Source organism: Mustela nigripes, chromosome 12, assembly GCF_022355385.1.
Source record: "Mustela nigripes isolate SB6536 chromosome 12, MUSNIG.SB6536, whole genome shotgun sequence".
Classification (NCBI taxonomy): domain Eukaryota; kingdom Metazoa; phylum Chordata; class Mammalia; order Carnivora; family Mustelidae; genus Mustela; species Mustela nigripes.
In genome coordinates this window covers 137,729,317-137,755,202 of record NC_081568.1, presented here as the reverse complement: position 1 = coordinate 137,755,202, position 25,886 = coordinate 137,729,317, and the positions used below count along the sequence as shown (strand labels likewise).

The 25,886-nt window shown below is 40.4% G+C and overlaps 1 protein-coding gene across 1 annotated transcript in view; it reads left to right on the top strand.

Annotated features, from left to right (window-relative positions):
- The first annotated feature begins 2,579 nt into the window (after positions 1 to 2,579).
- LOC132028030 (zinc finger protein 474-like) overlaps positions 2,580 to 25,886 on the top strand; it is a 56,342-nt gene continuing 33,035 nt past the window's right edge. The window contains exon 1 of the mRNA XM_059416685.1: positions 2,580 to 2,638. The gene's annotated coding sequence lies outside the window, so the exon portion shown is untranslated. The remainder of the gene's footprint in view (positions 2,639 to 25,886) is intronic.

Below are 25,886 nucleotides of genomic sequence, written 5' to 3'. Positions count from 1 at the left end.
TTGCTTTCAGAGGGGGACTTGGGTTTTGCCTCAAGAAAGGGACATCAGAACCATCAGAGAAACCGGCAAGGAGCCGTATTTCTCCCGCTCCATAAAAATCACCATGATTTATTCCTTTAATGAAAAAGTCAGGGGCTCTTGCAGGCACAACAGCTGTGACTTTATGAAGGGAACCTAAGCCAGAATTCCTTGTGGTAGGGCTGTTGCCACAAGGGGTCCGATCTCTATTATTGGTGGAGCCTGGCATTAGCCCACAGAGACACAAAACAGGACTGGGCAGCCAAGAGCTTGAAATAACTCTCAATTGTTGTAGGTGAGAAAAAGCTCATGCAACACCAAACTGGACTAAATCTGTTTAAGGAAGGGCATCCGTGTCTTTGATCCACGGCTGAGCTGAGTATCTGGCGAGGGAAGAGAAAAGGGAACACAGTCCCCTCGCATCTTAGATGGGTTGCTGGTCGTCCACTCAGCACATGTGAGCACTTAAGCTGTTGCCCTGAATCAAGGGCTTTTCTCCTCAATGTTAAATACAGTAAGGGGTAAATATTTTGGATTCATCAGCCTCCAAGTATTCTTCAGATGTTTTGGTTTCGAGCAAACAGAATACATCGTGCTGGGCACATTCTCCCTTGATTTTTTTTTTTTTTAAAGGACCGTGTGTGATTTATGGGAAATGGAATCCATATGTTTCTGCTTCGTTTACACTTAAGTCATCAAAACGTTGTGTTGTAAGAGCTATTTGATGTCCGAGTTGCCTTGTGAGCTTGATCTCCCCGTCGGTTAAATACAAACAGCTCAAAAGCGCTGGTCTCTCTAAAAGGCCGAGAAAGAGAAGACCAAGAAAGACCGAGAGACCTAAGAAGGCCTGTGGGGCCAAGATGAAATAGACTTGAACATCCCGAAGGTCGCTTTAAGCTGAAACTACCACCCCATGAATTTCACATGGGTCCCAAATTTACAAGAAAGCAAAAGCTCCTCAGCAGCCAGTTTCAGAAGCAGCTCTGGTAAAGGCAGGGAAGCTGCTGGCCAGTCAGCCACCCGACCAGGGAGGACAGGGCTCTGAAGGTGCTGTTAGCTGCCCAACAGATTCTTATGGCCGCTCCTGGAGGCCCTGTTGTTTTCGGGCTCCCCCTAGAGCAGTCTCTCCAGCCGGGGAAAAGAACCCTTTGCCCCACTGAAGCTCGGCAGTCTCTGCTGTCCGTGTGTTCCCGGGCTGTCCTGCCCTAGGCCAGAGTTCCCTATCTGTTCTTCTGCCATCTGGCCCAAGTGGCTGGCCACTGAACGGAATCCTGTGGGTGCATGTGGGACGGTGATTATTGACTGAGCAGTGTCTTATCTCACTCAGCTCACAATGGGGCCGAGAAATCATGGAGTTCGGGTCAAGTACAAAATAGATTGACTGGGGACCCACAAATTAGGAAAAAGCCCACTGTAAAGCAAAGTTTCCTCGCTCCCACCCTTAGAGCAGCTCTTAAGTCACTTCAAGCGTGCTCTATCTATGGCATTTTAGGAAAGGATTCAGAAGAAAAACAGCCAAATTGGAACTACTTTGGGGATAGTACAATGAAGCATTATTAAATCTCTTTGTATAGTCATCGTTGGAGCATTATAGAAAGTTAGGATGTGAACTTCATCATCCTGCAGGGTCTCTAGACATGAATTCAACAGAATGCACAGTCTTGTGAATCACCCGTATTTCCCAAATCAGTTATCTGGGAGTAAGGAAGCAGCTCCTACTGGAAATATATTGGTGTACAATATACGAGCTATGCACGAGCACGGGCACACATGTGCGCACTTACGCAGGGTTTGATGAGATCAGAGCATTTGCTTGCTTTTGGAGCTTCTCTTCCCACAAAGAGACTGTGGATTTTCCCCACGTTTGTAAACCGTTTGACCTCGGGAGCTTTAGTGCACGCAGAGTATTTCAAAGTAAGAATGTACCACAATTGACTTAACGTCTCAGTATTTTTCAATAGGGGGCTTAGAAAAAGCATTCTTTCAGATACATTTTGAAATGTTGACTGGAGTTCTGAAAGTCATTTGCTGTGACTTGAGACACATTAGAAAATAAACTACCCCTAACGTCCACATCTTCATGGAGAATCTCCCATTTGTCTCCGTAAGAGGCCAAGCTTCCTGACTATAGATGTTGCTTTCTGAAGACCTTAGACAAGATCAGTAAGACAGTAAATCTTCCTTTTTCTTCCTTTGAAAAAGGGGTTCCACTCCATTTCCTCCCTGAAAAGAGCCTTGTGGCTTAAATTCATGCACCTCTCCTCCTTCGGGGTTCAGTCCACTGGAGTCAACTTCCAAGAAAGCTGAGATCCATCCATACCTGTTGTACTATTGGTTTCAGAGTCCCTCCACCCCTTGTTCTGGATTTTTCCGTCCGTCGCTACAGAACTCGGTGCTGTCCCTTTTGTTGACAGGTTGCCAGGATACCTCTCTAGGCGACAAAGGCTGGGGTTTCTCTTCCTGGCAGCCCAACCGTACATACTCAAGAATTCCTGCAAGAGGGCATGTGAATCCTGGAGCTCCCAGCTCTTCTGCTCCTGTTTCCACCAGCCCCCTCCCTGAGGGGCTCATCAGGCCATGACACAAGCTGAAGCAGAAGGGTGACAACAAACCTTGCCAGGTGAGGCTCTCTTGGAAAGTGTGCTTTTCCTCTGTTGTCTAACTAATCAGTCAGTCTCCAACCTTACCTTTCCACTAATGATAGAGGCTTATGTTAGGCCATCCTGGTCTCCTCCACTTCCATCTCGCTAACATGTCATAAATAGTATCTCACTAGAGAAAAGAAACTTCAGGGCACCTGGGTGGCTCAGTGGGTTAAGCCACTGCCTTCAGCTCAGGTCATGGTCCCAGGGTCCTGGGATCGAGCCCTGCATCAGGCTCTGATCAGCAGGGAGCCTGTTTCCCCCTCTCTCTCTCTGCCTGCCTCTCTGCCTACTTGTGATCTCTTTCTCTCTGTGAAATAAATAAATAAAATATTTTCTTAAAAAAAGAAAGAAAGAAAAGAAAAGAAACCCCAAATAAAATAATGAATCACGAAGTAAAAACCCTTGACTGACAAAGTAACAAGTATCATTTTACTTCACTGGGTGGTGCTGGCAGTAATGGGAACTCTGGAGTCAATGTTTAAGGGGCTAAAAGAGAACCAAATTTCTCTTTGAAGAGATAATTGAAGAGATAATATTGAAGAGATAATATTCCAATTGAAGAGATAATATTATTTAAGGATTTTATTTATTTCTTTTATTTTAGAGAGAAAGAAAGAGTAGGGCAGGGGGAGGGATAGAGGGAGAGAGTATCAAGCAGACGCTGTTCTGAGCACAGAGCCCAAATCTGGGATCCATCGTACGACCCTGAGGTCATGAATTAAGCCAAAACCAAGAGTCGGTCGCTCAATTGACTGAGCCACCCAGGTGCCCCAAAAATAATACTATTTAAATGTATAATTATTTAAAAATAATTGTCTTCAATGAAAGTAGATGAAATGTTTTTTACATTAACCCAGGATTATATGTTTATTAGCCAAATTATCCTTGAAAAAGAAAGGGGTGAGAAAGGCTAGAGTTACTCAGATGAATCGGCAGATTCTTTATTGAGATAAAATGTATGTGGGGAAATGCAACGGACCCTAAGTTCTTAAATTCAAGAGCCTAAAATCAGTGAGTTTGACAAATATACATAATGCTGTAAACCATCACCTTAAGCAAGACATGGACATTTCTATCATCCAGAAAGCTTCCTCATGTCTTTTGTAGTCCATTGTCCCTCCGTGAGCCACCACTGTTCTGATTTCTATCACTAGAGAATAACCGGGCTGTCTGTGAACTTCATAGGAATAGACTCACACTTGTATCTGACTTCTTTGGCTCAGCAGAATGTTTTTGAGATGATCCCATGTTACTGTGTATGTTTCTAACTCAATGCCTTTTATAGGTGAGTATTATTGCATTATAGGATTATCCTGCATTTGTTTCTCTCTCCTCCTGCTCCTTGGTATTTGGCTTGCTTTCAGTTCGTGTCTCCTGTAACTAAAGCTGCTGTAATCACTCTTGCACAAGTCTCTTGGTAAACATATGGTTTCATGTATCTCAGGTTCAGACCTAGCACTGAAATTGATGGTAGATGTATGCTTGACTTTATAATGGGTATGAAATGATATGTCACTGTGTCTACAATTTGCATTCCCCTGACTAATGAAGTTGAGCATTTTTACATGAGCTTGTTGGACATCGCTGTCTCGCTTTTATTAACTATCTGGTTACCTTTCTTGTCCATTTTAGATGTTTCCTTTCTTGTTTATATTATCTTCACTGATGTATACGTCACGTCCGGTAAAATGCATATGTTTTAAGTACACAGTTTGATGAGTTTTGACAAAGGATTACATCCATCTACCCACCGGGTGTTATCAATACAAGAACATGTCCATTACCCTTTGTAGTGCATTCTCCACCCACCCAGCCCCCCAACCAGCAATCACGGATCTTCTTTCTCTCCCTTCCAGATTATCTTTGTCTGTTCATAGATAGAATAATTCAGCATATTCTTTGCACCTGACTCTTCATTCAACAAAATATTTTTTCTTTTTTTTTTTTTAAGATTTTATTTACAAAAAAAAAAATTTATTTATTTATTTGACAGAGAGAGAGAGAGAGGCAGAGTGGCAGGCAGAGAGAGAGGGGTGGGAAGCAGGGTCACCATTGAGCAGAGAGCCCGATGTGCAACTTGATCCCAGGACCCTGAGATCATGACCCAAGCCAAAGGCAGAGGCTTGACCCACTGAGCCACCCAGGCGCCCCTTAACAAAATATTTTTGAGTAGGATCACTGTATCAGAAGTCTGTTCATTTTTATTGTGGGGTACTATTCTATCCCACGAATATCCTTCACTTATGCGTTTACCTGCTGAGATATGCTTGTGTTGTTTCTTAGATTTTTTTCACTATTAAGAGTAAAAGCTTTTGTAAACATTCATATATGTCTTTTGTGGACGTATGGTTTCACTTCTGTTGGGTGATGATTTAGGGATAGAATGCCCATGTTAGTAGGTGGGTGTTGGTTTAAATTTGTGAGATTCTGACAAACTGGTCTCCCAAGTGTTTATATATTTCACACTTCCACCAGGCATGTGTGGGAGTTCCGGTTTTCCCACATCCTCACTAACACTCAGTATTAGCAACCTTTCTAATTTTAGCCATCCTCATGTGTGGTATCTCTGGTTCTAGTTTGCATTTTGCTAATGACTAACAGCTAATGATGTCAAATTTTATTTCATGAACTTATTGACTATTTATACTTTTTCTGTTATGCATAATCTATTCAAAACTTTGGCCCATTTTAAAAAATTGTTTTGTTTGAATTATGACCATCTATATATATAGCTAGATAGATATAGATATATATAATAAATCCTTTCAAATATATGTCTTCTAAACATTTCTTTCCAATCTATGACTTTGGCTTTTAATTTTCTTGATGGTGTTTTGGGTTTTTTTTAAGATTGTATTTTTTTGTTTATTTGAGAGAGAGAGAAGGAGCAAAGGGAGAGGGACAAGCGGACTCCATGCTGAGTGCGGAGCCTGACTGGGGGCTTGATCTCATGACCCTGAGATCATGACCTAAGCTGAAATCGAGAGTCAGATGCTTTAACTGATTGAGCCACCCATGCACTCCTTGATGGTGTTTTTTGTTTTATGGGTTTTTTTTTAAGACTTTATTTTTTTAAGAGAGAGAGAGATAGCAAGAGACAGTGTTGGGGGGCGCAGAGACAGAAGGAGAAACAGGCTCCCCACTGGGCAGGGAGCCAGAGGTGGGGTTCATCCCAGGATCCTGGGATCATGACCCAAGCAGAAGGCAGTTGCTTAACCAACTGAGTCACCCAGGTGCCCCTTGATGATAGTTTTAAAGAACAGAAGTTTCTAATTAATACACAGGAAAATTTTAAAATTCTATTTTTTTTAAGTTTAATGCTTTTTTGTGTTTTGTCTAAGAAGTCTTTGTATCTACTGAATTCATAAAGATATTTTTCTTTGCTTTCTTCCTAAAGCTTTATAGTTTTTATACTTGTACATTTTACATATTATAGTTTTTATATTAGTTCTATGATCCACTTTGAATTTTCACATGTGAAAGAAGAGAATTGATATTAACTTTCCCCCTACATGTATTTAGTTGTTACACCATCATTTGTTTAAAAGATTTTATTCCCTCCATTAAATTGTCTTAGCATCTGGGTCAAAAATGAATTGACTGCGTATGTGAACCAACCATATATTTCTGGATTCTATTCTGTTACATGAACCAATTTATCTATCTTTACTGGCATTGTTAATTTTTAATAAAGCAGCTCATCTTGGCTTATAAGTAGTATGGCAAGTATTAAAACAAATATACAAGTGGAGTCCTTCCATGATTTCTTGCCACTGGAACGATGCGTAAGAGTTTGTGTTAAGTTGGACATTTTTTTCTTGCATGTTGAGCAAATTTTTCCCTGGACTTAATCTGATTTTAAGTGATTCTATAACAAACAAAACCCAAAAATGTACAGTCATAAATGTATTCAAGAATGATAATCCCAGCAAACGAGATGCATTTTTCAAATGTATTTATACAGAATGATATGTAAACTTAATTTTCATTTCTTCCTTCAGTAATTTTTGAATGTCTACTATATTGCAGGCATGACTTTGGACAAAGCAAGAGGGAAAGGAACTATTTCTTGGCCCATAATTTTTGCAAGGAAACATTACTTATAATCTCTGTTTCCTATTTAACAATGTATTCCTCACAATTATAGAGAAAAAAATCCATATCTGATAAAATAAACATCCGGTTAATTGTCTTCATACATTCCTGTGAATTGACAGAAAATTATTGACACTCAAGTGTTTACTAAGGAACATTTCCTCAGCCTTTCCAAGTTTGCTATCCCTATCAAAAGATACCCATTCCTTCTGAGGCTCAGGTTGCAAACTATCATTTCTTTCAGTTGCATTTTTCAGATTATTTTAGCATTTGAATTTCATGTATTATTTCTTAGAGCAATTTCTTCACAAACTTGGACTTTAATTTGGCTGTTCCTTCTGGGTGCTTAAATAATTTAAATGAATATGTGATATCATCTTAAATAATTTTCCCAACTTCTCTGGTGAATGAAACATATTCAAGAATCATGCAACTTAACTAAGAACATTTGTATTATACCAAAAAAAAAATTAGAGGGATGCCTGGGTGGCTCAGTAGGTTAAAGCCTCTGCCTTCAGCTCAGGTCATGATCTCAGGGTCCTGGGATCGAGCCCCGCATCAGGCTCTCCAGTCAGCGGGGAGCCTGCTTCCTCCTCTCCCCCTGCCTGCCTCTCTGCCTACTTGTGATCTCTCTCTCTGTCAAATAAATAAATAAAATCTTAAAAAAAAAAACAAACACGCAGTTCTTAAAAAAACAAAAAACAAAAGAAAGCAAAAAAAAAAAAAAAACCATAAATGGTGAAGAATGTGAACTGCTGTGGAACACCCTTCCTGAGGAAGCTGGTGGTGATTCCCGTGGAGTTTTAAAAACACAGCAGCGTATGCAGAACATCATAGCATACAAGTATGGCATCAAGCATAGTGGGCACCATGTCGGGGCAGCAGGGAGGGAAAACGTACGGGAGGCAAGCTGTTGAGAAATTCAGAGTGACGACAAGCTGCAGAGAATGTCCTGAGTGCAATACAGCAAGAGATTCTGCTTGTTTTGTTGTTGTTTGAGAGAAGTCTCTGTGAGGAGCCTGACTGAGTCCTATGCAAGCAAGACCTGGTAGAATTCTGCTTGCACTGAGCGCTACTTTATAATTCATGTTGATTCGTAATCGGATGTTTCACTGTTAAAATAAAACGGACTCTCCTCTGTAGGCTCTAATTCAGGAGTCATCAAACTTTGGCTGTTCAATGCCCAGATGGTAAATAATTGAGGCCTTGTAAGCCATGTGCTCTCCAGTTGTCGGGCAAGAGCAGCCAAAGCTAAACACAGAAACGAGTAAGTGCGACTTGGTCCAGTAAACCCTTATTTACAGAAAGCAGCAGACAGCTGGCCAGATTGGCTAGTGAGCCATGGTTTCCTAACACTTGTCTAATCTTCAGTTCTGTTGAAATAGCTTCCCATCTCACACATGGGCATTTAAAGGGCTGTGGCTACGGATCTCTTTTTTCTCTGAGCACCCAGTCCTTTGGGGTTCTCTTCAAAAGAGATAACACTTCCAAGATTTAAACTTTGAGACTCATCTGCATTCAGAATGCGTGTGACCAAGAGGGACAACGTAAGAATAAGTTCAGCTCAGGAAAGCCAGCCTCTTAGATCTTTCTTCAGCTTTCTCTCTAGTCACACAGCACCCACGGCCCGAGCTAGCAAGTTCTGTGTCACCTCTGGTGTGCCTGTCAATTATCCCCATTTTTGGAGGAAGCTCCAGGACATTGATGTTTGTTGCTTATCACTTGATAAAACTGTCTTTGTCATGAGGGTTTGGTCCAGTACTCAGTCCTTGGATGGATTCTCATTTCTCTCCGATTTGGGGGAGTTACACTTCTAAAGCTAGAATACTAATTCCTAATTTCCTGAGGATTATAAGGAGCAAGGTAAGATGCTCAGAGATCCCCAAGACTTGAGAAGATACTACAAAGCTGGCTGTTAGCCCTTCCTGTCCAAAAGTCCTGTGGTATGCACATGTATTTCTGTGTGCATGTATATGCATGTGTATGCACACATGTACTTCTGCACGTTGGTGCATGTGTGCGTATGTGCATCGGTATGTGTGTGGGAGAGAGAGAGAGAAAGTACTGAGAGAAGCGTAGTCAGGATGGCTCTCTTTGAGTTGATGATATGTAAATAGAGAAAATATGAGGAAATTTGGCAAAGAACTGGGGGAAGATTCTAAGCCATGGCATGAGCCTGAGCAAAGCCCTTTCCAGTCCCTTCTCTGACCTAACCTGCAGTGAGAAGGACTTCAGGTTCTTTGAGGACCTGGAAAGTGAACATGGATAAAACGTGAGTGCAAGCAGGGGAGAGTAAAGAGGGACCAGGGCAGAGACTTAAAGAAAGAACCAGGTACAGAGGAACTTAGTGGCTAAGCATTTGGATTTTATTTCAGAGTGGAGGGACAACCATGGAACATTTAACCCGGGGATGTGTAGGACCTGTTTTGGGATTTAAAGAGTTGAATATGCCTACTCCGGAAAAGATTGGCACGCAGGAAGGGTTATTTATTCCCCTGCTACTGCAGAAGCAGCCTGTGGCCGGTGAGGCCGGTCCATTCACCTACCTGGTTGCAAACTCAGGTGGGCAGGCCAAATGTCTAGAAGGAATAACCAGCCGCATCAGCGATATGTGTAGTGATGTTTCTTTCTTTCTTTTTTTAAGATTTTATTTATTTATTTGATAGAGAAAGATCACAAGTAGGCAGGCAGAGAGAGAGAGAGAAGCAGACTCCCCACTGAGCAAAGAGTCCGATGCAGGGCTCGATCCCAGGACCTGAGATCATGACCTGAGCCGAAGGCAGCGGCTTAACCCACTGAGCCACCCAGGCGCCCCTGTGGTGATGTTTCTACTTGAATGAATGTATTATCACATGGAGTTACCCAGTATCAAAAGGGTAGGAGGTGGGAAAGAATGTAGGAAAGAAGATGCATGAAGATAAAAATCAGAGAAGACAAGAGATGAGATGGTGAGCAGAAAGAAAGGAGAAGGGGAGTGGAGGGGGATATGAGGTTTCCTTCTCTGGCAGATCATTAATAGGTGATCATACAGAAAATGAAGGGTGAAAAGCCAAATGTTCTAGTGTCTACTAGAGCAGTGCCTTTTACCTTTCCTCTTGCTCTCTCCTCCCCACCCCTCCTCTCCCATGCCAGTCCACGCTAGGATCAAGAACCTCGCTGGAGAGCTGGGGCAAAGGAAAACACCCTCATGATCATTTCAGTCTGAACTCACCACCGCTGTGACTTCTTCCCAGTCCAGAGATAGGGTCAGGGGTGGTTTTATGAAAATGACAGTGAAACGAATGAAGAGCAAAATGAGAAGGAATGACGATGGGAGAAGAAAGAAACAATTGCGGGTAGAGTCAGAATTCAGTTTTCAGCCAATGATTGTCCTTATTAGTACCATCTGATTCCAATCCAACATATTGTTACCAAATGAGTGCTAGATGGATCCTGGCATCCATTCTTTGCTAAGTGATGATTATGGCGATGATTCTCAATATATTCTCTGACCTAGAAAGAATATGTGAAGAGATGTGTGTGTGTGTTTGTGTCTTTGTCTGTGTGTGTCTGTGTGTTCTGGTGTGTGACCCCCAGTGACATGATAATAAATATAGCTAATAAAAATTCCAGCCTGTTGCTAAGCAACTATATATACACACACACATATATATGTGTGTGTATATATATATGTATAATTTCATTGGAAAGATAGATATACATATATTTAATTTGTGAAAAACTGTTATGGATCATTTTGAAGTCATAAATGTGTAAAACAAAATAAGGATTTACATTATTTGAATCAGTTCATGGCATTTCCCTTCAAAAATACAAAATGATTGTGCAACATAAGAATAAGATAAATCTTGGATTACTTTGTCTATTTAGTTCCAAGTGAACCATCTTATATATGAAACACATGACATTTTGAGTAACAAAAATTAAAACCACATTTTCCTCTTCAGTTAGTGTATTTCTTATGTCAAAGACTATGTCAAGTGGCATTTAATTATTTTAGTTATTAGCATATTTATGGGTGATAAGAAACTTGCAAATGAATTTTTAGCAGAGACTCCCAGGACAAGCTTATTGATAAGCAGCAGTGGAATACTGCTGTAGCTGAAATGACTTAATTGGACACTATCCATTGGTTTTCTAAATAAAATAGGTCTGAGTGCTTCATGAATAATTTATCTTTTTTTTAAGATTTTTAAAAAATTTATGTATTTGTTAGAGAGAGAGAGAGCGAGCACAGGCAGAGAGGCAGGCAGAGGCAGAGGGAGAAGCAGGCTCTCTGCCGAGCCAGGAGCCCGATGTGGGACTCGATCCCAGGATGCTGGGATCATGACCTGAGCCAAAGGCAGCGGCTGAACCAACTGAGCCACCCAGGCGTCCCTGAATAATTCATCTTTAATGTGATGGCATCTCTTTCAATGTTAATTTTGTAACTGGAATTTTACAATTAACCAACAAGGATTGAGTTTGTAGCCTAAAGTTGTCGTTCCTCTGTTCAGTATTTGCAGGATAGATTCTAAATCTATACATCTTCAAATATTGATTCCATTGCGTCTTGAGATACGTCAACCTCTTCTCTCTATATATATTTTTAAATAGAAACATGGTATATAAGATCTTGGTGTTTGAAAACTAGGAACATGGTGGTATGAACTAATAAATGGAAACCAGCTTAAAACATTTAAATGAAAGCTTCTGAGGGGACAGAACATTGGGGGGTGGGGGGCGGGGAGAAAGTAAAGCACTGAGAAATTGCCAAAGCTTGCTGAAAGCCAATGCAGATTTCACTAAGGGTTTCTCAACTGTAGTTTCCCACCCTGGGATCCAGGGTAACAAAATAGTTCTCAAGACAGAGAGAAAGGGAAATCCTTTTTAGGCAGCTTCGGAGGCACATGAGAAATTTGACATATTTGTCTCCTAGTGGAACATCCTTTTGTAGATAGGGCTTCCCAGCATGAAAACTCAGGAAAAGGAAAGGAAGAGAGAGGAAGAGAGGAAGAGGATGTTTGTGATGCCTTGTATTGGTGTCTCACAGACATAGGTTGATGGGATTCTCAGAAATATTTACCTGGGCCAACTGCGAACCATCACAAAAAACCTACAGGAGAAGAGCTTAACTAGACCTTAGGACTGGGGACACTAGGACTGGCCTATCTGCTCTATTGAAAGACAAGAAAATGACATGGTTTAAAAAATACTATGGCACTAGTACAGTAGTTACAACCGTGAGGGAAAAGCCAAGACCATCACTGAAGCACCAGGATTGTTGAGCCTCAGATGACCTCCAGACTTCTTACTTTGATAAAAAGATATGCCTCTATTTCATGAAGAGACAAGAGTAGGGTTTTCTTTATTTGTAGTGATGCAAAATCTTAAGAATACATAATTGAGGTAAACATGTTGTGAAAACGAGCCTGTTAACTCATGGTTGGAAGGGTTGGACTTATGTCCAACCTTACGTCCAATAAGACTTATGTCCAATAATGTGGTGTTGTTTGTGGTGGCGAAGGGAACTCAAAAATTATGTCACAAAATATCTGTTCTGGACTCTACTGCCAGAGGCAGCATTCTGGGATGAATGAATTATTAAATTAATCCAGGCAGGCCTTCTTACCACATTCAAGTACCTCAAACAGTGGGGCATTTATTAGAAGGATACATGCATGGAAATGCAAGGGAATCTAAAAACTAAGCTTCCGGAACCACAAGACCTACCTGCTCCAGGGGACTCCTGAGCCAGAGAGTTGAGTAGACTCTGTTCTCTGGTCCAGACACCAAAATAATTAGTAGGCAGTTTTTCATAAAGTTTCAGAATTCTAGAGGATCGTCAAAGGAACTTCTCAACCAGGTTCTTTCTATTTCTGCTGAATAGAGCATTAATAACCAGATATTACCCCCATTGATTTTCAGACCTATGTTCATCAGGCTCTTTCTTGAATTGTTGAAATATCTGAGGAGAACTAGAGACCACAGCCTGCTTCCCTTTTAAAGAGAAGTGTAGAAACTGGCCTGTCCACAGTCAAGCTCCACGAACCCAACGTGGTCACTGCCTTTCCACCTCTGAAGTGAGTGCTTCCTCTCTCATACCTGACATGATTGGCAGTGATAACATCTTCTCATATCTGGTAGGAATGTCATGTCATGTCTCGTATCTGGTAGGAATGTCATGATGTTCCCGGAGCATGGATATTCTATACACTCAGAGTAAGATGTAAAGACTGTGGAACATCACATGTCTTCTGTCCCCAAGTAACAATGGCAGCTCCAGCTATCCTGTCATCAGCCTGTCATCACCCCCAGCCATTCCTGTGCCCTCTGTTCTGCCTTCCTCCAAGCATCACTTATTTGCTGGGACATGGCAGCTCTCTCTCACTTTCGTCTGGCTTGAGCAACCATTACTATTTTTTTCCCCAAGACAGGAACGTGATTGGGCCAGTTCTTTTCCAGTCAATTCATGTATTGGAGCATTTTTTTCTAGCACCCAGTTCAGATCCAATCTGCCTATATTGGGGAGGGGGAGTTAAGTGATGATTTCATAGTAGTTAGACTTGTTAACTTTAAAAAAGTGCACTCCTTTATCTCCTAAGTTTCAGTATTTCTTTCCTTTTGGGGACTACAGGTTAGAATGTCTTTTTTTTTTTTTTTAAGATTTTATTTATTTATTTGAGAGTGAGTGAGAGAGAGACCATGAATAGGGAGGAGGAGCAGAGGGACAAGCAGTCTCCCCGCTGAGTGTGGAGCCTCAGAAGGACTCACTCTCAGAACCCTGAGATCATGACCTGAGCCAAAGACTGATGTCTAACCAACTGAACCACCCAGGCACCCCGGAATATCTTTTAATAAAATATGATTTGGGGCACCTGGGGGGCTCAGTCAGTTAAGTGTCTGACTCTGGATTTTGGCTCAGGTCATGATCTCAGGGTGGTGAGACTGAGCCCCAGATGCATCAATAAATTAATAATAATCAATAAAATATTAAAATCTTAAAAACAAAATAAAATATGATTTCAGTTAGCCAACTCAACTTTGAAATTCCTTATAATATTTTAGCAAAAGGAGAATAATTTCAGAAATCTATAGTTAGTCTCGTAATTACATTTCCCACCTGCTGGGTTTGTGAAAATATGGAGAAGCAGACAGACATTAAAGCCATATAGTGACAATGATGATAACACACTTACCACCTACCACACAGCATGCTAACCATTTTCTCTTACGTTTAAGGCTCACAATAACTATGCAAGGTATTATTATCCCACTAAACCTGAGACGAAACTGAGACACCTAGAAGTTACATATCCCAAGATTCCACAACTGATAAGCATTTTGGAGCTAGCATTTCAGGTAGGTCTGAATTTATAGGACTATGCAAAAAGTACTTTGGAATGGAGACCAATGAGAGTATTACTAGAGTCTTTGCTAGAAGCTACTTTTTCTTAGTAAATTAGACCTTACCAGGGGTTTTATGGTTAGCTTGAACTTGGACTTTTTTCCTAGATGTGATGGTATCAAACTTAAGATCTGAGTGACCTAATCCCAGGCCACACAGAAAGGGGAATTAGGAATTGGTTTAGCATCCAAAGGAAAGATGCTTTTAAAATAAATTCTTTCATTTTTAAAAATTCTGTCTAAATACCGCAAAAATCTACAGCAGAAGTTCACTCTCTGGTCCAGAAGTATTTGTCAAGATTTTTAACAAAAATATTTAGACATGTGTCAGCTACTAGTAAAATAAGATGGGACATGACGGTGACTGTTTGAAACAACATTCAACAGATTTTGAGAACTGGAAGAAACATATACGTCTGGTTTTGTGTTGTACACATGGTTTCAAGAAGTTAGATACAAATTACATTTTGTAGATCAGGGTGATCTATTTTCCTTCTAAATGTTTGCTTTTAGAGAAAATTCTGTAATGGATCCTTTTAGGAAACTAAAGAACTTCCTTTGTGTAGTCTTTAGATGTGAAATGTTGATATTTGCCAGATTTTATTACTCAAGACATGTTTTCAATCATATGTTGCATGTGTTTAAGAAAAATCTGTAAAGGTTCCTCATTTCCTGTAAGGCAATCAGATTTCCTAAAAGTAGCTATACTGCTTTTGATATTTTGTTTTCAAATTTCTTTCCTTGTTACTTCTCTCTTTTATTCTTCATTCTTTTCCTCTGCCATTTCACCCACATCATACTACCTGTTCTCACACACACACTTATATCTGTTTATCAACTCACATATACACAAACGTTTACACACTCACAACCATCCACTCACACCTATCTATGCATCCCAGTCATACTCATCTAAATACACTTAACTCTATGCATACACATACCACACTTAATAGTTCGTATTGATTCACACGCTCACGTCCATCTCTCCTTGCCTCACACCCATCTCTTCCTATATCCATACACACACATCTATTCACTCATATTCATGTACAACCCACATTCGTGTACTCATACCCATCTACACACTCACATACATACATTCTCTGTTATATACACTTGTAGACTCATACATATTTCCACCCATAATACAGGCCTACCCATCTACTTGTACTAGTCCTCACATACGGACCAACTCTATCCATCTACATACTTACACTCAGGTATACTCTCACCCATACATACACTCATCAACTTACATCCATCTACTCACATCTCATTACATCCCCATCTGCTTATAGACATACACACACGCAGACCCCTCCTCCACAAACTTTCACATACACACACCTGTCCTTCCTGCCACAAACCAAAGCCCCACAGTTTTTCTAGCACATCATGTTCTTTTAGGTTCCCATTACCTTTGCTTATGGTGCTATCTGTGTCAGCTGTAAATGTCCTTCTCCCTTTGTAACTCCTATTCTTCTTTCACAAACCAGCCCAAATGACATTGCTATTTTACACACAAATGTGTAAAACTTTACTTGTAATAGCCAAACTGTAATCAGCCTGAATGTTCTTGAACAAGTAAAACAAATTTTGATACATGCCTAGCATAGAATAGTACTCGGCCATTAAAAACAGCTAATTATTGAAACAAACAAAAACTAGATATATCAGCAGGGAATTAAGCTGGGAAAAAAGCCAATCCCAAAAGGTGGTTTACTGCCTGATCCTATTTTGAAATGACTAAACATGTATATATAGAAATGGAGGACAGATTAGTGTGTTTAAGGAATAAGAGACGGGGACTTGGAGGGGGCAGCGGAAGGGAGAGAGGTGGGTGTAAATTGATAACATCAGACATCATAAGGTGTTGGATCTGTTCACTCTCTTGACTATAGTGGTGCTTATGTTTGTAGGCAATAAAATTGTACAAAGCTTAATACACACAGACATGAATACAGATCAAAGTGGATTGTGTCAATATCAGTATTCTGATTGAAATACTATATCATAATTTTACACTGTGTTACAATTGAGAGAAATCAGACAAGGGGTTAAGGGATCTCTATATTTTTTTTCTTAGAAATGCATGTGCATCCACAATTATCTTAATAAAAATTGCGATTAAGAATATAATATCATCTCTAGACCTTAGACATTAACATTAATTCTTATTATCTAGATAACAAGACACACTTTAAAGGATCACAGTGTGATAAAAAACAAATGGGATGAGAAGCACCTAGGAAAGCGCAAACTTCTACAATTAGATCTTCTACAGCAGATCACATGGCCACAACTAGGGTTGGGGACACAATGATAAGGCAGACCAAACATTCACCCCAGCTTTAAACAACACACTCTGACATTGAATTGCCAAGTTGTTCTTCTTTGTGAGGAGCACACAGACAGGGAAACATGAAAGGAAGTTCCATATTTTAGGTAGCTACATCATGTTAATGCAGTGACTTATCCAGGGCAACCCTCTTCTACCTATCAGAACTTCCAAATATGACACAGTTACTGATCAAACAGTCACCTCGGTATTAAAATCAAATCTACCTCTTTTTTTCTGAGCACTATAGGCAATATCTCCAATGGTCCTCTACTATTTTTACAGTATATTCCAAATTTCGTTTTTGCTTTTCTCGTATTTATGTACTGCATATACATGGGTATGAAATGGCTGAACTGTAATTGACCATGAACTACTGATGCCATCTAATGGGATTAAACAAAATGACATTGGCACAACATGTTGGGGGATCCTTTTTATCCTAGGGTTCTGTGGAAGAGGAAAAAGTTTCTATACCTTTTTCGGTTCAGTGGTTGGGCCTACAGAATATTGCTAATAAACAATTAACGGGCGCCTGGGTGGCTCAGTGGGTTAAAGCCTCTGCTTTCAGCTCAGGTCATGGTCCCAGGGTCCTGGGATCGAGCCCCGCATCGGGCTCTCTGCTTAGCAGGGAGCCTGCTTCTTCCTCTCTCTGTGCCTGTCTCTCTGCCTATTTGTGATCTTTGGCAAATAAATAAATAAAATCTTAAAAAAAAAAAAAAAGAAATCCATTTTTTTAAAAAAGACAGATTAACAAGAGAAAGAGTGTATTAACTGGTGCCTCATACTTACACACAGGATGAGAAACTCTTAGGGTGGTCAGAATTTGATGTTTACATTGCATCTTAACAAAAAACAATAAATTTGTGAAGGAGTAACAAGGCAAAGAGATTTAGGCTTTTAGGGGTGGCAAAATACAGGAAGTAAATATATGGGGGAAACTAATAGAAGATAAGGGCTCTTTAGTGATGTTGTGTGTAGCTTCCTCTTGGTGCTTGGCTCTGAGCTGACAAGAGTAGAGTTGCCTTTGAGTTTCCTTCCTGATTTGGGAAAGAGAGACGTCTTTACAAATTTATGTCTTGCTTTTAGGCAAATAGAGTGAGAGCAGAGAGCTTTTCTGACATCTTCTTCTTCCCAATTGCCTTCAACTCAAAATAATCCTTATGCCAAAGTGGCATATCTGATACCCTACAATCCCAAATAAGAAATTGCTCTACAAAACGGAAATGGCTCTTCAGCTCAGAATCCAAACTGATAATGACCTTTCCACCTAAGAACGGTTTAACCATCCAGCTCCATCATTGGAGAAGACTGTTAGTGGTCCTCACAACACAGTTGAAAAGAGAGAAGGGGACCCTTGTCATGCAGACAGCACAACCCTGAACACAAAATAGAGTCAGTTAGCCATGAGCAGTCAATAAAGACTCTACCTTATGGAATTATGTAGATGCTAAGACAAAGAATACAGTCAAAGAGGCAAGGGGGATACAAGCTTGACATGTAGACAGGGAAGCTATATAGATCATATTGAGGAGAATGCCAAGTCTGAAAGAATTATTTCCCAAGTCACACTGGATGAGACTCTCCTGTATAATATTATATGAATATTTATGCCTTTGTTACCATAAGGTGAATTGCATTATAATTCTCATTCTAGCAGGCCACCTGATACCCTGGGATAGAGTCCCTTCAGTGGTGTTTCCAGTGGAGTCGAGAGCTGGGTGACTGTGAACTATTAAAATTCTGGGGTACGGTGTGGCCAAAACTAATTGAGTAACATTTTTGCAGAAGTCTGCATTCACAGTGTTGGTCTCTTTCTTTTGGGATGCTTTAGTTGCTATTGTAGCAAAATACAATAACACTAGCAGCTTAAAACGACCCAAATTCATTATCTCATAGTTCTCTGTGTCATAGATCCAACATGGGTCTCTTGAGGCTAAAATCGGTGTCAGCAAAGCTGTGTTCATTTTTAGGAGCCCTTTTTGGAGGCCCCATGTCTCCTTGGTCTTCCCAGCTTCTAGAGGCCATACACATTCCTTAGCATATATAGTTCGTTTCCTCCATCTTCAAGTTAGCCATGGGTGGTTGGGCCCCTTTCTTCTTTGGTTGTCCTACCTCTTTCAGGGAAAGGCTGTCCACTTTTGAGGACTCATATCATTATATTGGGCTTATCATTTCTAATCCTTCTTCTTCCAGAATATAACAGAGTTAAAATTATAAGCCACACTTTTCTAGTGTGAGTGGTCAGCACTGCCTTATGGCTCTAGAGCAAACTGACAGTAGAATCAACCATAGGGTGCCCTTCCTAATGACACCCTCTCTATTGTGTTGGGGTTGTCCTTCCACACCTAAAATGGAGACAGACAGACAGTGGACACAATGAAAGCAAAGCAAGAGAGAACACAGAAGGCGGTAAAACCGTAAGAAAGTGGAAAAATCAATAATCACACCGTTGATTTTAAATTGTGTTCTTCTAATCAGATATCCTGATATTTCCTTTCTTTTTTTTTTTTTTTGTAAGACAGGTTTCTTTTATTATTTTTTCCTAAACTTGTCTGTTTATTTAAAGTTTCCTGATATTTCTGATCCAAGGTATGACTTAAAATACACATGGATCTTTTTTGTGTTTACTAAGGGAAAACAGAACAAAGCTGTTTGACACTCTGACTGACTTCCTTGCTATCTGATAGTTACCAGGAGTGGGGTGGAAAGAGGCTTTCAGTACATTTTAAACTACTAAGTAGTTGTAAATTTACTAAGTAAATTTAAAAATCAAACTACAAGCTAAGAAGGTTGAAAAATAAAGAGCTGTCACCATATTTCCTATTTGGCCTGGGCTCTGGGGACAGAGGATGGACAGGTTCCCCCAAGATCCCAGAGGACGCCTTCTAGTGGTTTTCTTCAGCAGGGGAAAGCCTATGTAAGATTCCTGAGCAATAAAAGGATGTTGTATGGAGGACTCCGAACCATTAGGGATCTCAGACCATCTGGCCTGTGAAAGAGTGCTTTGTTCATGAGAGTCAGAGATGTCAAATGGAATGACAATAGCTTGTTGATGACTTATTTACATAGGAGGACCAGAGATGTGGGGAGAAGAGCAACAAAGAACCCACATTCAGAAACAGCCTTCACCCCATGGCCGTACATAAACTCCCAGGTCTCCAGAGCCACCACCAGGGAAGTCATGCGGATCAGACCAGAAAATAGAGGTGCATTCATTACACACACAGCAGAAGCCCAGCCTCATGGGCTCGGCCCTGTTTTTGACTTTCTTCCCAGGGACTTTCCTGAGAAACAGCTTTGGGTGGAGAGAGCATTCACAAAGGGTGTTGATGTCTGCGATGAATGGTAATGACGATCAATTAACGTGTCAGCCAGGCTCTGGGAGGCTCGGACCTCCCGGAGGTGGGTCGCACTAAGGCACAATTTTGAGGCTGTTGTCTGGTAAGTGGGTGATGTGGCTAAGAAAAGGTTCCTCCAGGATACAGGGAGGCCCATCTCCCATTGGCCAATCTGTCCCTTCAAAGGCAGCTGTATTCTTCTTTGTGCTTCTTTCCACCTGGACACACGAATCCAGTGATTGTCCTTCTGATACTACCACTCTGTGGTTTGCAAGTCTGTGCCAAAGATATCCCACTGGATAACGTACTGAGATGATAAATCAGGAGCAAGAAGACAGTGGGAACCCTGTGCAAACATATCAGGTGATGGGGGCTAGGAAACACATGCACCTATTTACAGTTTTTAAATTCTGAAACAATATCTATCTTTTCCCCCACTATGTTTTATCATAATACATCAACTTTAGACACTTGATGGATATCTGATACCTCATTCTAGGTTGAGAGGGAATTACTGGCTGTTCTTATACATTTTCAGTTCAAACTAATTTGTAAGTGGTACTTGACAAAATGGCTAGTTTGTCAGAAAGAAAAAGTGCCCCAGATTCTGTAATCTATACAGGGAAGCATAATTCTCTTAGGAAGTATTTCCAGTTCCAGCCCAAATCTTGGAAATCTAGCAATATATTTTTAATGGTTTGTTGATGTTCTTTTGACTGAATGATTCTTTCTTTAGATTAATAACTTAAGCAATGCAACATTCTTCATGTGAGGGATCATTTAATGGTAAATCAAGAACCGTTGGCTTAAGCAGACGAGTAGCTCTTGTTATATCATCGGTAACTAAATAATTATGGGAATGCTTCCAAAAAGTTCAGATGGTCTCCAAACACATTTCTTTTTGTGTTTGTCTTTTTTTCTTTTTTCCTTTCTTTGGTTCTACCATCTCTCTTGTGGCTGATCTAAACACTGGCTGCTTGATTTTTTTTTTTTTTTTCCTCTCTGAAATTAGATGCATCATTTCCTGTGACCTTCCATTAATGTATGAAAATTCCTCCTCAGGTCACTGATTCTTTCTTTTCCCTTCGGATATTTCCTTCCCTCTTAGAAATAAGTCTTTCAGCCTCACTCTGCTGTCATTATGAAGCTTTGTTTCTGAATTTTTACCAATAAATCTGTCATGCTCTTAGTAAATATTTCTCATAGAAAAGCCTTCAACTGGATTCCCAATTAACTGAGGGCAAGTGCTCCTTTAAGTGATATTCAAATATTTAATTGAGGATAAAAATGGGGGAAAGGGACACTTTAAAATGAGGCTATGGTCAGGAACTCATACCCTTTTGAGAATCAAAGATGAATTACAAATAAATAAATCAAAGGACTGATGAGAAACTTCGGAAGAGTGAAGACTGGCTGTCTGACCCACAGACACAGCCTTTATTCAGTATCAGTCAATGTAGGTTGTTGCCGCATTGGAATGTGGGCTCTGTATGGTCAGCTCTCCCACTTTCTCAAAAGAAACCAAAATCCTGATTTTGTGTGACATCTCCCAACTTTAAAATAATGGCACCTAATTCAGACTTTTGTTAAAGAAAAAAGATAAACTTTTTTATTTTAGATAGAGTAAGTGAGAGTGGGGAAGGGCAGAGGGAGAGAATATTCAAGCAGACTCCCTACTAAACGTGGAACCCGATGTTGGGCTTGATCCCATAACCCCTGAGTTCACGACTTGAATTGAAACCAAGAATCAGATGCTTAAACTACTGAGGCACCCAGGCCTCCCTAAACTTTTTTTTTAAGTAAGTTCTATGCCCATCGTGAAGCCCAATGTGGGGACTGAACTCACAACCCAAGATCAAGATCAGAGCTGAGATCACGAGTCAGATACCCAACCAAATGAGACGCCCAGGCACCCAAAACCATTTTTAACTCTAGGAAGGTCAAAAAGAACTTATTAACGGGCCAGATTTTGTGTATGACCTACTGCCTTAAAGTCTTACGAAAGAGCTATTTGGAATAGCTATTTTATTCTATTTGGAATAGAGCTATTTTTATTAGGATTTTTGCCCAGGAAAGATGGTTTGTATGCTGGTTTATGATTCAACAGCTTGACTCCCCCACTGTTTTTTGTCTACACTTTGAATTTCTATACACGATAGGATTCTAATGTGATTGTACTGATGGTTTCTATAACCAGTTCTCTACCCCTCCAGATGTCAATGTTACAATTACGTGGTCATACCTGTGTGGCGTTCGTGACTCTAGAGTACTCTGTGATTTGGAAGCTCAATATAGAGTGAAAATTACAGGCTCGATCTAACAACAGCCTTCATAGAGTGGTATTATGAGCTTTAACAACATAAAATGTCCTTACCGAAAGCTCTACTTAGAAGTGTAAAGAGTACATTTCTCCCATTTTCTGTTTGCATGGCTCTCTTAACACCATAGACTATTATGTCTACACACCTGACAATTAGATTGAATGAAGGTGAAGAAACTGACTTCTTGGTTTAAAATTCTTCGCAGTGAAGGAAAGACAAGGAAGGATAAATTTTCATTAGCTATTCAGAATCAGCCTGGAATTGCCAACAGGGACAGGCAGATTCCCTTGAAGCCATATGCCTCAGGGTCAGTGGCTTTTCTGAACATGTTTCTATTAGTTTACCTTTCAGTGCTGTTCCTGTCTTTCCCAAACCAGTCCACCTCCAGTTCCTAGCTGCTCTCATCTGGTCTTTTGTCACTCCCATTAAAATTTTTGAGACCACAGGTGCTACTGGCCTAGTGGCTATGCAAAGAGGAGTGCAGGGAATCAACCAGAGTGACCTGGACCACTCCCCTTACCCCCCTTTCCCGGTCATCTGTGATCTAGGAATGGGATCACTTTGACTCCCTATATGACAGTGGTGGCCTTATGGCTGGGCAGTCAGCTGCAGAAGACAATTATGTAAAATGAAAGAAAATATGAATATGCTTAAAAAGGTAGATTTCCTCTTTTGGTTTCATTCAATTGGTCACAGAAGGAAAAGTGACATTTTCTAGTTCTCGAAGCATGATGATGATATAAAATTAAAAATTTGTTTTCAGTGGTCTGAAAGTTGAAGATTGAATGTTAAAATAAGCACAATATTTTCTTTTCTTTTTTTTTTTTTTAAAAAAAAGATTTTATTTGTTTATTTGACAGAGAGAGATATATAGGGAGAGGGAACACAAGCAGGGGGCGTGGGAGAGGGAGAAGCAGGCTTTCCACTGAGCAGGGAGCCCAATGTGGTCTTCGATCCCAGGACCCTGGGATCATGACCTGAGCTGAAGGTAGATGCTAATGACTGAGCTACCTGGGTGCTCAGCACCGTATGATTTTCTAAGCTGCTATGGAAGAATTCATTTGAGTTTGTATTTATTGCAATACTGAGGAACTATGCAGCTCGAATATCACAGATTCTTATTACTTATTTTCTGAGGGTGGTTTTATCAGTCATAAGACAAGAAACCATGCCAATTATTTGATTACAATGTCATATAAAGAGTTGTTAACCAGGAAGGAAGTCGTTACATAGATAGTAACTTGCAGGATAAAAAAAGAACACAACTCTATGAAGGAGACAGCAGATATCATTCCTAGGGCTGATGTATCAAAGGGAAGAGGTTAGGATTAATCCTGTCTATTATGGAGCACGTGGAGTCCGAGAGTGAGCATAGGGAAAATGAATACAGAAAAGAGTGTTTGGAATACTCAGATAATGTTAATAATTGTCACAACAGATGAACTCTAGCTCCTTCCAAAGCTTGTGGAAAAAGTAAGTTTTTATTTCCATGAAACAAAATATGTCATTCAAATTTGTTCCCCAAAAACAGAATTCTAGGAAAGGAAGATCATGAATGAATTTCTTAAGGACCATTGGTTCATATTTATAGTTTCAATGTTTGTATTTCTGATTTTCAGGAAAAAGTATATGTTTAGTAAGTCAATTTTGCCCCCAAGGTGTACTATCTCAAAAAAAAAATTTTTTTTCACTTTTCATAAAAGTAGACCCTAAAATTTGAAATATCGCTATTAGAATTCCTTTTATGCTAAGCCAATGGCAGCTATTAAAATACAATGGTGTCTCATTAGATTTAGATTCTGGTTATAGTTTTCATGCAAGGAAAAGACTGTTTAAAAGTGGCTACAATACAGTCAGATATTTATTTCTCTTATGTAAATAAAGGCCAAGGGTGACACTTGAGAGCTTGTATGGTGACTCCACCATTATTAGGGACTCAAGTCCATCCAGGTGTCTACTCCATCATGTTAGGAGTCACATGAATGTAATCTGGTCCATAATGGCTGCTAGATCTCCAGCCATCACGTCCATGTTTTAAGCATCAGTTTGAAGGAAGAAAAGAAGAGTACACTGTAGACACGTCTTATATAATTCTGCAAAGGGGCCTGCGACTTGAAGTTGGGAAATCATGTGCCCAGCTAAAAATTGGGGCTCTCTAAATCTGAGGAAGTTGGGCAAAGTTACTACTGGTGGGGGACTAGTTGTCTTTGCCAGACTGTGGGAGGGATATTACCTCATCAGTCATAAGCCTTGGTGTGAATAAGTCTATCAGCTCCTTTTTGAAAAAGGGAGAGTTCAAAAGTAAGGGAGACTAGCGAGCATATAAGGACACCAGGCAGGAGAGAATGGAGCCTGCTGAATGGGGTGGACGGAGGATATTGAAGACAAACCCTCTCTATTTTATAATTTTGCTCAGAGCCAGCACCAGCCTAACTCCATCTTTCTTAAGTATTCATTTGTCCATTTAAAGAATTTGGATTCTATACTAACAGGGAAGGGGGCATGCATTGCTTACATTCATTTTGTTTCAAAAGACTAAATTTTTAAAAAAGATTTAATCCTTTGATTATGCCCTTCCCCCCCACACACCTTTTTAAATAGGGAAACACCTTCTATGCCAAGATGGGTTTGGATTTCCATGGTTATTATATTCATCCTTGTGAGTGTCTCTCCCTTCTTGTGAACCCCAAAGGGCATGGAAAAATGGCATCATGTTGATAAAATGTGATGCCTTCCAAGACATTCTTTAAATATTCTATGTGCAAATATGGTCAAAATGGATAATTCAGACCAACTGGAGTGAACATTTCTCCACGGTTGCTTGGGGTAGAGCTGGCTGGCTTTGCAAAGTAGTTTTCTTTATAAACTCGCAACGTTGCCTTACGATGTGTCTATGTGGCAAGCCAGTTTCTTAAGTGATCTAACTGTATGTATTTAGTATTTTCCAGTACTTTTGCTTTTAGAACTAACATATAGGGGAGAGTGACTGGCCGTGCTAGGCTTTGCCAGAATCCTGGGTGGAAAGAAACAACATAAGACTCTCCGTTAGATGCTGCAGTTCCCAAAGATTTCACTTCTTCCAGCTACCTCCTCTTTCATATTTTGAAAACTTTAAGCACAGTAAGATAACAATTTTAGGAGGACATTGAAGGAGGAAAGAGATAGTGGAAAAATTTATTAAGATACAGTCAGGAATTTCATGACACTCTCAGGTTTGTTGCAGAGAAAATATGTATAGCAGGAAAATACCTGCACACTGCAAGAACCATCCCTAATTGAAATGATGAAGGGGCGGTGAAGGGAGCAACCGTCTGGCCTCTTGGGGCAGCTTTTGCTTTCACCCTGTGCTCATTATACCACCCCAGATCCCCCTGGCCCATTCCCATGTCTAGGAAATAACACAGACTTCTCCCAGGGATGTTGGTGTGATCGGGAATAGGATCTGTATTGCACAGGCTGCAGATGGCCAACGTCATCGAGAAAACCACTTGCAGCAAACTAAAATGAGCCCTGTTGCTTTGGGGAAGATGCTGTCTCCAGGAACCCCAATCTCGCTTTTCTGCTTTTTCCATCACAGGGGCTTGTTCCCCACACACCCATTCCCCCGCCCACTCCGTGCCCTGTTTTCCTCCTCCCTTTGACACTTCCTTCTCAAGGGCAGCATAAAGGCTGGTGGGAGCTTAGTTACCTTCCCATGAGACGTATGCATCCTCCATTAAAACCGGGATAAAAACTAAAG